Consider the following 13,487-nt stretch of genomic DNA (forward strand, 5'->3'; position numbering starts at 1 on the left):
TGGGGTGAGGAGGTATCTTAGTCTGTTCAGGCTGTTATAACAGTATCCCAGACTGGGCAGCTTATAAGCAACAGAAATTTAACTTCCACTGTTCTGGAGTCTGGGGGGTCTGAGATCAAGATGCCAGCATGGTTGGGTGAGGCCCCTCTTCCTGGTTCATAGCCTGTGCCTTCTCACCGTGTCCTCACATGAAGGAAGAAGCTAGAGAGTTCTGAAGGGTCTCTTTTATAAGAACATTATTCCCATTCATGAGGGTTCCACCCTCACAACCTAAGCACCCCCCAAAGGCCCCGCCTCCAATCCTATCCTTTTTGGGAGTTAGGATTCCAACATCTGAATTTCAGGGGGACACAAACATTCAGACCATAGTACGAGGAGACAATCATTTAATAACAATTATTAAGTTAATATATGAAAAGTACTTAGAAATTCAATGCCTGACACATTAACAGTGCTATATAAGTATTTACTATCCTCATTATTATATAGTAATAAGCAATAAGTGCTCATTTTGGCTGATTTATTCATTGGATAGAAGACATAGAAAAAACACTGTTCTATTTCAGGAGATATACTCAGCCAAAAAGGTTTGCTTTACAAACTTCATCGTATCCATCCAGGCAGCCACCACGAAGCAATTGGCATTAGCATCTGCAATAAAACATTGGCCATCCCCAGGATAGGAGCTATGTTCTAAAGAGACCTCAAGAACTCAGACATGTACAGTGAGATAGGCATGATGAAACAAAGTTATTCCAAGCATGCTCAAGGCTTCCCAGTTCAAGGCCAGAGTGAAACCAAGGCCAAACCCATTTGGCCACCTCCACACCCAGACGCATTCTTGATTGACCTCTTCAAGCTTTGAGAGCCACGAGGAGGTATGCATTTTCCTCAAGTGTTTAGAATTAGCCCCTTTTTAAATCAAAGATTTGGTTCTAAATGAAAAGACACTGGTGTGGCTTAGTGGTACGGGCTCCTGGTATATAAAATAAGAGGAACCATCAATTACGTGCAGGAATAATTGCTTGGGAGTTCAAAAGCCTAGGATGTGTCTTGAGCAGTATAGTTTACTTCATTAAAACTTAAAAACTTATTTTTCTCGTTCTATATTTTATGAGGACAAAAACATACACTTAAACATTCTATAATGTAAGTTACTACCTGTCCCTACAAGCTGGCTCTGAAACTGTTTTAGCCCTTCATTTGGCAAAATGAATGCTGAATCATGCTGAATATAACTTCTGATTTATTTTGCTGAATATAATGTCTTTATAATGCTGCATATAACTCCTGATTTATTTTTTGAATTGAGTCAAACATGTTTTTACAATTTTCTCATCTATAGTATTAAATCCAACCTAAATTCAACCAACATTTATGGGCAGCACAGAAATTTAGAACATATTTCTTTTTTAAGTTTATTATTTATTTGTTTGTTTGTTTGTTTATTTATTTATTTATTTTGAGAGAGAGACAGAGAGAGAGAGCAAGTAGGGAAGGGGCAGAGAGAGAATCCCAAGCAGGCTCTGTACTGTCAGCACAGAGCCTGATGTGGGGCTCAAATCCACAAATCATGTGATCATGACCTGAGCCAAAGCCGGATGCTCAAAGGACTGAGCCACCCAGGCACCCCTATTTCTAAAATATTTTGGGTTTATAAAATTCCATAGAAGGACCGAATAGACATGTATATGGATGTTTACTTTTAAAGAACATTTTTCCATTTTCCATTTTCAAATTCTTCAGCCCAGAGAGAGGACACATCAGAATAGTGATGTCCTAGTTTATAATGACTGCATACTACAATTGCCTGTACCTTCTAACCTGAACATTTTTCTACTCTTGTTACAGTCACTTCTGTGCTATAGCTCAGCTGGACTGTAATTTTTAGGAGCTGTCTTGAAAATGGGAGCATTCGGTTAATTGTTGAAATGATGGATGCATAAAGATGACCCTGGGAGTTCTAATGACTTGACTTCTCTCAGTAATGTTCCCCAAGTTTGCTAAGCTTCTTGCAAAGCCTCCCAGGCTATTATGGAAGGTGCATTTCAGAAGCTGTGGTAGGAACCCCCACCTGGCATGACTTTTGTGCATTGTTGCTTCCCCGTCAGATGCAGGTGTTGATGCTGGAGTCTACTTCTGCCCTCAGATGTGAAAGAACTTTCAAGCATCTTCGTCACATTTTTATCTATGTCAAAATAATAAAAGGATCAGAATTCTTATATTTCAGAATATATTTTTCCTCTGATGGTTTTACAAAATATCCCATGTGTAGAACTTGTGTTGTTTCTTTAAAAAAAATTTTTTTTAATGTTTATTTATTTATGAGAGAGAGAGAGAGCGTGAGCAGGGGAGGGGCAGAGAGAGAGGGAGCCACAGAATCTGAAGCAGGCTCTAGGCTCTGAGCTGTCAGCACAGAGCCTGATGCGGGGCTCGAACTCAGGAACCGTGAGATCATGACTCCAGCCGAAGTCAGACACCCACTGACTAAGCCACCCAGGAGCCCCGAACTTGTGTTGTTTCATATTTCCTGAGCGCAGAGTTTCAAAGGACTTTTCTATCCTAAAGAATGTTGGTTCCCACAGTGGACTTCCCATCTTGTGCATCTGTGCCCCAGCCTTCCAGCCACTATGGGTAGAGAGAGAAAACAATCCTTCCTACCTTAAATTTTTGTTTTATTTTGAAGAGAATCCAAAATAGGTTGGGTACCATGCCTCCTTGTCCTTGATAGAGTTGTGTGTATTGTTGATGTCAATTAAAAGGGCGATAACAGGAGCACATTCTTTTCGGCATAACGAGGCCATAACTTACACAAAGAATTCACCAAACAAAGACAGTAGGTCCATGAGTGAGCCTGTTTTAATTGAATTGGTATTTATACAAGGTGACACCCTCTTTCACACCACCCACCTCCTCCCTGGGTGACTCAGCCACTGAGCGAGAAGCCTCTGAACTGTTCATTAACACAGTCAAGTAGAGGTGGAAACGACATTCATTAAAACTCCAGGTACACATTAGTTTCAGCAAGATCCACCTGGGGAACCACTGAAGGCAGTTCAGACACAAAGTCCCGGTTTTCTGCCCAAGAGAGGTAAGTTGAATTATATTTGCAAACATAAACATATCTGCTTTATGTGTATAACTTTCCCTGTTTTCTTTGCAATTGATTAAAATCAGAACTTACTGTATGAACTTTGTCTTTTCTCCAGTTAAATTTTGACAGCTTCCAAGGGGACTGCTCTGCTTGTCAACAGCTCTGCTGCTGAGTGTGATTTTATATGGCATTGCCTTTTAACTTCTCTGCAACTTAACACATTTCCGGGCAGCAGAGAAATGAGAACCTCTTTGAGTTTCTGTGTGGGAGCTGTCAGCTGGTGAATCCTGTCACCCATAAGGATAGTAAATTCTTCAAGGCAATTCTATTGTCTCAAGTGACTATAAAAACATTTTTTAAAGGGACCTCCCTGTTTTCACAGAAGATGCTTTTACTGAAATGGTGAACTCCATTGTTTCATAGATGTTTTTCTTGCCTGCTAAAAACACTGCAATCACCGAGCTGTGGGGGAGAGATGCCAAGCCCATATCCCCTGTATCCTATCTTCCCCCAGTAAGAAAAATCACATTTCTTGCATGAGTGTACCATGGGATAAAGCAAGGTGGGTGAATTGGCAGGAGTGTGGCATCCTCCAGGGATTCCTGTGCACTTGGCTAACTTTTCTATATTATATCCTGGGTTCTAATCTGAGAATTGATTAATGTAGATGGGGGCCAATTTTCCACCTCTATTTATATCCTAGTCCTGAAAAATCAGTTTTAGAAACAGATTCTTTGATAGGAATAGAAAAGTTATTCTAAGCAGGCTTTCCTTTGTAATTGATAGCAAAGCCAACTTCTCTGACTGGTGTTTGTTTCTCCACCTTTTCCATTCATGATACAGAGCTGTGGGAATCCAACCCACCATCACTTGTCGTCTGTAACAGGAGCTCTGTCCCCTCCAAAGGGGTGTTTCCCACAGCATGCCTGGCTCTGCCTTACGTTCTAACGTTCTCATCACTTCCCATTGGTGACCAGGTCATGTGTGTCTCAGAGATTGAAAGGTCAATTCCCAAAGGTTTACTGAGGAACTTTATAACTTGGCTTTCAAACATCTATAGTAATCAGCATTTGTAGTTTATAAGTTGAGTTTTCGTGAAATGAGATCAAATTTAACACTGGCTTTCACTTTCACAGTTGATATAACAGATACAGTCTTTCTGATATTTGTTGTACTCCAATTTTTATTGGAACAATCAATTTGAGAAAACTGAGATATGTTATCAGTAGAAATTTTAGTAAAACATTTGGTTGATTTTAAATATCATGTGACACAGAACACATGAACAAGCTAGGGTTTTTATTAAAATTTTAGCTTCATGTAAATCTTTAATCCAGTTGACATAAATTTGATTCGTACAGAGCATAGCCTTGTCTAGTCTAACCCATGAATTTTTTAGATGAGGACAACAAAAACATCAATGTTGAGCAACTTGCCAAGACATAGTTAACAGAACCAGAACGAGAAGACTGACCTTTGTCTTACTGAATTTTTTCAATAATTTTTTCAAATTTCTTTCACATAAAATATATAGTAGCAATAAATGAGCTTCCCTCTGGCTTTATAAAAGGGCTAAAATGATATAGAAATAAGAATGTCTTTATCCAGTAATACACTTGTGTGTATAGTGTGACCATGACATAATGAGACATTTTTATTTGTGGTTTCTGGGCTCAGTCTTGTTATTCATTGTGTTCCCAGAGTTTCCATCCAAGGAGCGGTCAGCCCTCTGTAGGAAGGCAATGTGGCACGTGTGGAGGTTGTGGTGCACCTGATCAGTGACATCCTCAGCTCAGCCACCATTCTGTAGCTGCAGTACCATTCTGCTTTCCCGGTTGTCTTCTCCAACCACTGGAGTTGTGACTGAAATACCTAAAACAATCATTTTTCTGTAAACAAAACAAAGAGAATATGCTCTGAATGGCTGAACTCATGCTGTGGAGTGAGCTGCATATAATTCACTAACATGATTTAACTGAGGGTGTCCCTAAGTTTCAGGCATTAACTTGAAGCATTCTTTAAGAAGGAAGTAATAAAATCCTTGGCCAGCAGTCCAAAGGAAATCTCTGTTGTCCCACACAGTTTGTCTTCTGATACTATCTGTGTCTAGGCCATTTGTTGCTCCAATTTCCTTTTCTCTTGCTGAGAACTTTGAAATAAGCGTTTTATGTATTAATATCTATGTACTGTTTTCAGTTGCTCAGAATTTACCTTTTGATCAAAAGTCTTCATCACATGTGTTTCTTAAGTGTTTCTAGTTTACTGTTGTAAAAATCCATGTGATTTTAGAATTTGGGAAAGGCCCTTCTTCAAATGGATGCTTTGTCAAATGACAGCTATATTTATCAGATTGCATTTTATGTTAGCTGCTAAACTTATTAAGGGTATAAGTCATCCTTTTATTGTGATTATTAATTGGAAGAGTGTATTTAATGGCTGTCCATTAAATGACAACTGGCTTACTTCTAGACATGAGAATTAATGTTGCTGAATCCTCATCATAGATGTGTATTGAGAGCTCTAAGCATCTAAATTATTTATTCTACATTTCTAGACCCAAGTTTCCCTGGCCTAAAATATGACTAAGTCCCCTTTATATGGAATCTCCTGGGGGAAAGTAATGTAGATCATAGTTTCAAACTGGAATATCAACATCCCAGGAGACTGGCGGTATTTGAGAAAATGTACAGATGCCTCATGGTACATCTGCACTGAGAGCTAATTTTAGTTAAAACGTTTTGTAGAAAAATGCTCTGCAACAATTCTTCCCTTTTCTCCATTCCTTCCCAGCATCCTCTCCTTTGTCATTAGGTAAAAGTTTGAAAGGAATTCATGTAAAAAAAAACTGCAGGAGGTTAGAGTACAGAGAGACTTGGATTTAATCGTTATCCTACTTTGAACCAAGGGTAACTTGTACAATCATGCATATCTCACAGCACCAGTACATAAAAAGAAATTTTAGAATTCTTAATGACATATGTATCGTATTACTATTTCTTTTAAAATAGCACAAAGAAAAGTAAAACATCAAAAAAAATCTCTGAAAAAAAAATCTCCAAAAGAAAAATGTGGGACCCTGATTTTTAAAAAATCACAAAAGTTTACTGTAAGAAACAAAGAATTTTTTGAGTAAAACCTTCCTGGATGGACAGTTTGAATATCATAAATGTCACCTCTTCCCAAATCATTTTATAGGGTTCATGCAATTCTGATCAAAAGTTCCAAAAGAATATTTATTTTTGAAATAGATGAAATAATTTTAAAGTTTCTCTGAAAGAAATAAATAGATGGGAATATCTGATAGCATTTATACATAGGAAATTAATTAGGGGTGCTTGCACTGGCACTAAAATGTATTATAAAAAGATAATAATTAAAGTTTGTTTCTATTGCAAGAAACTAAAAACAGATTTCTGGAACATACAGCCACATTCTAGAATATGTAAGAATTTTATATGTGACAAAGGAAAAATCATATGTCAATAGGAAAGGGATTCATTCCACCATTAGCCAAATAACTCCATATGTATTAGAGTTTCCATGTAACAATAAAGTATTTTCTTATTTATTTATTTATTTATTTATTTATTTATTATTTACTTATAATTTTTTTAGGAAGAGGAAGAGCGCACACATGCAGAGGAGATGGGTAAAGGGAGAGAGAGAGAGAGAGAGAGAGAGAAAGAAAGAGAGAATATTAAGCAGGCTCCACACTCAGCATGGAGCCTCATGCAGGGCTCAATCCCATGACCCTGGGATCATGACCTGAACCAAAATCAAGAGTCAGACACTTAACTGAGTGAGCCAGTTTTTTAAATTTTTTAAAAAATTATAAGAAAACATGTGTAAACATTTAATTAATCTTATTTGTCCAACAAATATCCCTCTAGAACTGATTATGTGCCACGTACTGTAATAAGTTCTGGAAACACAACTGTGGCAAAGATGGTCTTGTTTCTCAATTTCTCAATTTTCTCAAGATTTAGTCTGTGTGTACGTGTGTGTGCATGCATGTTGTGCCCTGGGGATAGAAGGATAGTCAGCCACACTAACAGGCAATCTGTTTGGTAAATGTTTTTATGGAGAGATACTCTTTGCTATTTCAACACTTGGTAGGGCCCTTAATTCAGCCTGGGAACGTGGGGGGCCAGGTTGCAATGGTGTCACTGAATGCTTCTGGGAGGTTATGTGACCTGAAGAATGAATAGAAGTCTTTCCTGAAAAGAGAGTAAGGGGCAAGGAAAGCTCAGAATGAAGACTGTTTTAGGCATAGTGCAGAGAGTAAGCAACAGCCTAAAGGTGGTAAAATTGAGGAAACCCTCAAGGAATTGGCATGACTTAGTGTGGCTGAAACTAGAGCTTGAGTGAGGAATCGAGAGTGGGGAGAGATGAGGCAGCATCTGTGGACCTGTGAGCCTTGTTAACAACTTGACTTTTATCCTGACGGAGATGAAGCACCACTGAAGAGTTTTAAGCAAGATGGTGGCTGCTTTGGTAGAGAATGGGTTAGAAGAGATTAAGTCTAGACACTTGGGAATACACCTAGGAAGCTGTTAAAATAGTAACAAAGAGATTATGGCAGTTTGAATTGGTAGCTTGAATACAGAAAGAAATACACTCGAGAGATATGTAGGAATAGAATAGAATAGAATCTCTTTATTTATTTTTTTTTTAAATTTTTTTTCAACGTTTATTTATTTTTGGGACAGAGAGAGACAGAGCATGAACGGGGGAGGGGCAGAGAGAGAGGGAGACACAGAATCGGAAACAGGCTCCAGGCTGCGAGCCATCAGCCCAGAGCCTGACGCGGGGCTAGAACTCACGGACCGCGAGATCGTGACCTGGCTGAAGTCGGAGGCTTAACCGACTGCGCCACCCAGGCGCCCCAATAGAATCTCTTTAAATTATTAAAGAAATTAATAAATGGTAATTCTAAGTGCTGGCAAATGTATGGACATTTATATGCTGCTGGTGCATTATAAACTGACAAGGTTTAAGGAAGGAGATTTGACAATAGGGATCAAGAAGATTTTAGAAGTTATATCCCTTAGCAAGTAATTTCACTTTTCGGGATCCATCCAAAGAAAATAATCAGACATGTGATCAAAGATTTTTGTATGGTTTTGTTGGAAACAACAGAGAAATTATGTTATAATAATAGATGGTCACATAAAATGAAATATATTTTAGTTGCAGAAGGAATAATCATTTAAATATTTTTAATGACATTGAAAAATGTGGATCAGTGAAATCTAATAGGCAAAGAGAACCTTTGAAGAAAATAATGATACATGAAAGGTGTCTCATTTTTTCTTTGTGCTTTCTTTGACTTTATGCATTTTCTACTGAGCATGTATTACTGATATAATGAAAAAGATGATACTGTGTAAAATTGGGATAAAGAATGACCTTATGACAGAGCCATTGTGAATGTGAAATATGGTAAAGTACTTACAGTAACTAATGGGGTTTTGGATCATAGTCCGTGGTAAAAATTTGGGTTTTAATTCATTTAACAAATGCTTTCGGATAGAACTGAAAATAGCCCATGAGAGGCACTGGGTGGATCAGTCAGTTAAGCGTCTGACTCTTGATTTCAGCTCAGGTCATGATTTCATGGTTCATGAGACTGAGCCCCATGTCCGGCTCTAGGCTGGTGACTTGGAGCCTGCTTGGGATCCTCTTTCTCCCTCTCTCTCTCTCTCTCTCTCTCTCTCTCTCTCTGCCCCTTCCTTGCTCTCTCACCTCTCAAAATAAAGAAATAAACTTAAAAAAAAGGAAATAGCCCATGAAGGGCTCAGGTGATAGATAATTTTTGTTAGTGTTTTTTACTAATGAATATTAGATCAGTGTCTTTAATAAAGTGAAACAGATCATTGTCCCAGACAGTAAGACTCTTCATGCTAGAACTTGAGGCTGTCATTCCATGGAAAAGCTAGGTGGTAGCAACCCGGGCAGGTGGGGGCTCATAGTAAAAATAGAACAGTCAGAAAATTTTATGGTGGGTACCAGAGAACCGGTAGCATGTAGACATCTGGCTGGTTGAAAGCTTTCATCTGCACTACATTCCCAACTGTTTCACCGTCAGTAAGCAAGTTTCCCAGTGCTAAGCTCAGACTGTGAAGCTGTGTGACTAAAGAAATGGCAAATTTCTAACCATCCCAGCAAGCTAAATGAGTCCTTACCAGCCTGATAATTATTGGATTTCCTTCTACGCTGCATGTGAAGGCTAAACACTATCCATTAATTTAAATGGACTTGTTAATGTTTGCTCTTCATGAAGACCTGTTTGTTTTCTCCTTCCAGGATATTTCATGTTCTTTTAGGTGGTAATTGTTGTTTGGGGTTTGTTTTATTTATTTTCCAGAAACTAAGGCTTCTCTTCATTGGTTTGTAATTACCGGGCTCCTCTTATTCTTCTATAGAAAATAGTTTAGTAGCATTTGTCTTTTTCCAGTTTCTAGGGGGTTTTCCCAGTTACTAGTGATTTTTGGGAAACAAGTCCTGGTGCGTATGGCACTATTATTGAGCCGTGAAACCCTCTAGACTTTCATACACAGAGGTGAATGTACATATGCCATTTTCTAGCCATTTTTGCTATATTTATTTCCTTATTCTACCTTAGCTTCTTAATACTTTCCATCACTACAGTGATTTCCCCTAGGCGACTCTTTGAGTTCTTTTTCATAAAGATATAAGGTGTATTAGAAGTTTGAGGGGCGCCTGGGTGGCTCAGTCAGTTAAGCGTCTGACTTCGGCTCAGGTCATGATCTCACGGTTCGTGGGTCCGAGCCCCGCATCGGGCTCTGTGCTGACAGCTCAGAGCCTGGAGCCTGTTTCAGATTCTGTGTCTCCCTCTCTCTCTGCCCCTCCCCCACTCGCGCTCTGTCTCTCTCTGTCTCAAAAATAAATAAACATTAAAAAAAATTTTTTTTAATTTTTAAAAAATAAAAAAGAAGTTTGATAAATTGGAAGATTTTGGAGTTAAAATATCGAAATATCACTCAATGCAGATCTCTGCATACCTTGGTACAATGATCCAAGAAAGCCTACTCCAATCTTACTCTCGGTTGAGGTCCATCAGCAATCTACAGTGGAGGAAAAGTCATTCTTCTCACCCTTTCTTTTAGCCTGTCACTTTCCACCCATCAGTCCCTTTTGTTTCCTGGGCTTCTGGGACAGGAACTTCATTACCAGGTTGAATACCAGCTGTGCACTAGCTATGCAGCCTCAGGTAAGCTACTCATCCTAAAACCTCTTTCCAGAAACAACTACTTTCAGCCACTGCCCACATTTCCAACTCTTGCCCTACCTTCTGCAAAGAGTCTGACTTCCTTGAAATCATTCATCATAAAGTTTCATTTAAGTGTGGAATGAGGATAATAACAGCATCAAACTTAAAGCATTGTGTAGGTCTTAAATGAGATAATACATGTAAAATCTGAACTCAGTAGAGCTGACACTATCACATGACCAGTGGTCAGAATTGATTTTTTTCTTTTTTTTTTCCCTTTCTTCTTTCATCCTCTAGTTTGTTAGCCTATATTCTGCTCTTTTCTGCCTCATTTTTCCTATTCCCTTTCCTCTATGCAACACCCATTCCGGTTTCTTTGCTCACCGGATCTTTCTGAATAGAAAGTTAGCAGAGAATAGTGAAGGCCTTATTAGGTAAGCCAAGAGTCATTTTGCCCTTGTGTGGGATGGGAAGACCAATTCACAGTCTTTTTTTCAAGAAGACCCAAATGATGAAGGAAAAGAGTGTAGCTTAGGAGGTGGCCCCGGAAATTTTTAGGGTTGGGACGGGTGGAGCTGGGACTGAGATTGGGTTTAACCTAACAGACCTAAGGGCTCTTGGGGAAATGCTCTTATTACAAATAGAAAACACTGAAGAAAATTGAGACAGACCATAAGGAGATGAAGAAAAACTGAGAAGACAAATCAAAGAAATAGGAGATGTTTGATAGTTTCAAATACATCCAAAGAGAACTAAGAAACGTAATTGCTTCTGTGATTCAGAGCTTAAGGAGAATGATTTCATCTAAAACCTAAAGACAGATGTCTTTATGTGTAGGCTGTGAGCATCGGGTAAAAACCAGCTCTTTCTGCTGCTTGGCCACAAAGAGGAAACGAAAGATGATCCAGAAGCTGAAAAGTTTTTCTATCTTTATTGACTTGACGTCATGATTTCATACTAGAATTTTCAACTTAAGCATTTGATGCTTTAAAGGAAAAGGTTTTTTTAAATTCCCAGTATAATAGAGACAAACAGCTTTCATACATCTTTTCCCATAAAATACCACATTTAAAATACAGTTGCTCGTGGGGTGCCTGGGTCGCTCAGTCAATTAAGTGTCTGACTCTTGGTTTTGGCTCAGGTCATGATCTCATGGCTTGTGGGTCCAAGCCCCACATTGGGCTCTGCACTGACAATGTGGAGCCTGCCTGGGATTCTCTCTCTCCTTCTCCCTCTGCCCCTCCCCCACTTGCATACACACACTCTCTCTCAAAAATATATAAATATTTTTAATAAAAAATAAAATAAAATAGAGTTACTGGTAATCTGCCATCAGTGAGGCATATGCACTGGTAACAGTGTTTTGAGGAGCCAACATTAGAGTCTCGTCTTTCTCCTGAGAAGTTAAAAAACTTATTTGGAATGAAACTGAAGGACAGCACTTGGAAATAAGTCAAATCGGCTGAACTGAGGCTACTAAGGCAGCATTATTAGATACCTTACAGACACATATAGACACAAAGGTGGGGCTGAAGGAGATTGTGTGAGGGGTATAAGAGGAACACATGCAGATTTAATGAGAAAAATTTATTTTCTCGCAATATTAGTTACGTTCATTAAAAAAAAACCTCTGTATATTTATTAAACTATTACCACCTGAAAATAGAATATATTACATGTTCCTTTCTCATTTACTTTGTGTCAGTGGACACAATAGGCTAGGGAAGAGTATAAAACACTATTAAGTTATCTAGCAGGGAGATCTATCCAGGAAAGGAGTCCAATCAGGAATAGTGCCAGGCCACTCATGACTTGAGTGTAGATTCAGGAAGGGTGAGGCTCGAGGCTGAGCTGTCCGGGGATACTGGAACAACCATTCATTACTACTGCTCCTCCCAGCTCCTCTTCCATTATCTCCCATCTTTTGGAACTCCAGGGCATTTCCCTGAGTGTCTGGTGTTGGCTATATCACACAGTACTTTGAGCAACATGTAGTATCATGTACTCAAAACAGCCTTGGCATTGCACTAGTGTGGACCTAATTATAATTCCTGGTTCCGCCACTTACTGTGTGACCTTGGGCAGGTTATTTAACCTCTCTGAGTTTTGGATTCCTATAATTAGAGGTGATAGTACTCATTTGGAAGGATTAAATAAAATAATATGCACAAAGCATGTGAAGCAATAGTAGGGACTCAACAAGGAATCCTTCTTGCTAGGAACATTAAACACATGGACATATTGTAAGAAATAGTGTTTTACTGATAAAAGAGTCACAGATATCTTATATTTTGTAGGCCATCATGGCTTTTTTACACCTTACACCTTCTACTTGCTCCACAATGGACTCATAATAGGCAGGAAGAACATTAAGCTTGAGTAATAAAAATATGGAGAAACAATCTTCTGAATGAACTAGTAGGTTTCTTTTTCTCTTCCAAGGAGAAGTCAAGAGATAGATAATCCAGGTCAATGGTGGCAGCTCTGTGATACTGTCAATGCACCAGTTTCCTTCAACTTCCCACTCTGCTCATCGTAGTATGCGACCTTAGTCCTCATGGTTAGTCCATGGTCCCAAGATGGCGGCTCCTACCTTCTGCATGGCATCCTAGTTTGAGAGAAGAGGGAGAGTGAAGCACAAAAAGCTAAGTCCTTCCCAGGGACTTTCATTGGAAGAGGCAACAGGATAGAACCAAGTTTCTTAAAGCAAGTGGGATTGTTGGAACCTTTCCTAGAAAGTATTACAGAGACTCTGGGGTGGAGCCAGTGAGGTGTTTACAGGACACCCGAAGCTTGTCCAGGAGAAAGAGGTTAAGGGCCATGAGTTTCTTGGATGTCTTATCTCTTTTGACTCCATTTAACCAGGCCTTTTGGAGAATGCCTAGCTACAGAAGGCATGAAAATATCAGACCCTCTACAGAATGCTGGATCTGATTAGGGCCATTCTCTAAATATAAGGTAAAGAGGAGATACCTGCTTTTCTCTGTACAACTCTGCAGGAAGTGCTGAGGATGTGGGAGTCTCTGGCATAGAGGAAAAAATGATGAGCCTCCAGCTAGAAAGCCCCAGGTCGAGTCCCAGCTTTGCCACTCATTAGCTATTTGAGCCGAGTCTCTGCTTCTGCCTCTGCAAAGTAGGGATTAGATCACTGTATTTTTT

At 39.1% G+C, this 13,487-nt stretch overlaps 1 protein-coding gene across 18 annotated transcripts in view; it reads left to right on the forward strand.

The window, feature by feature from the left end:
- The window catches only part of SCEL (sciellin), a 320,878-nt gene that overhangs the window by 205,907 nt on the left and 101,484 nt on the right, over nucleotides 1-13,487 (forward strand). Inside the window, exon 1 of one of the 18 annotated variants that reach the window (XM_019828137.2) lies at nucleotides 2,925-3,091. The exons of 16 other annotated variants lie outside the window; for them this stretch is intronic. The gene's annotated coding sequence lies outside the window, so the exon portion shown is untranslated. Of the gene's footprint in view, nucleotides 1-2,924; nucleotides 3,092-10,174; nucleotides 10,329-13,487 lie in introns of those variants that run through there. One more of the 18 variants, XM_019828191.2, reaches the window with a different exon arrangement.

The sequence above is a fragment of the Felis catus genome, chromosome A1 (genome assembly GCF_018350175.1).
Source record: "Felis catus isolate Fca126 chromosome A1, F.catus_Fca126_mat1.0, whole genome shotgun sequence".
NCBI lineage: Eukaryota > Metazoa > Chordata > Mammalia > Carnivora > Felidae > Felis > Felis catus.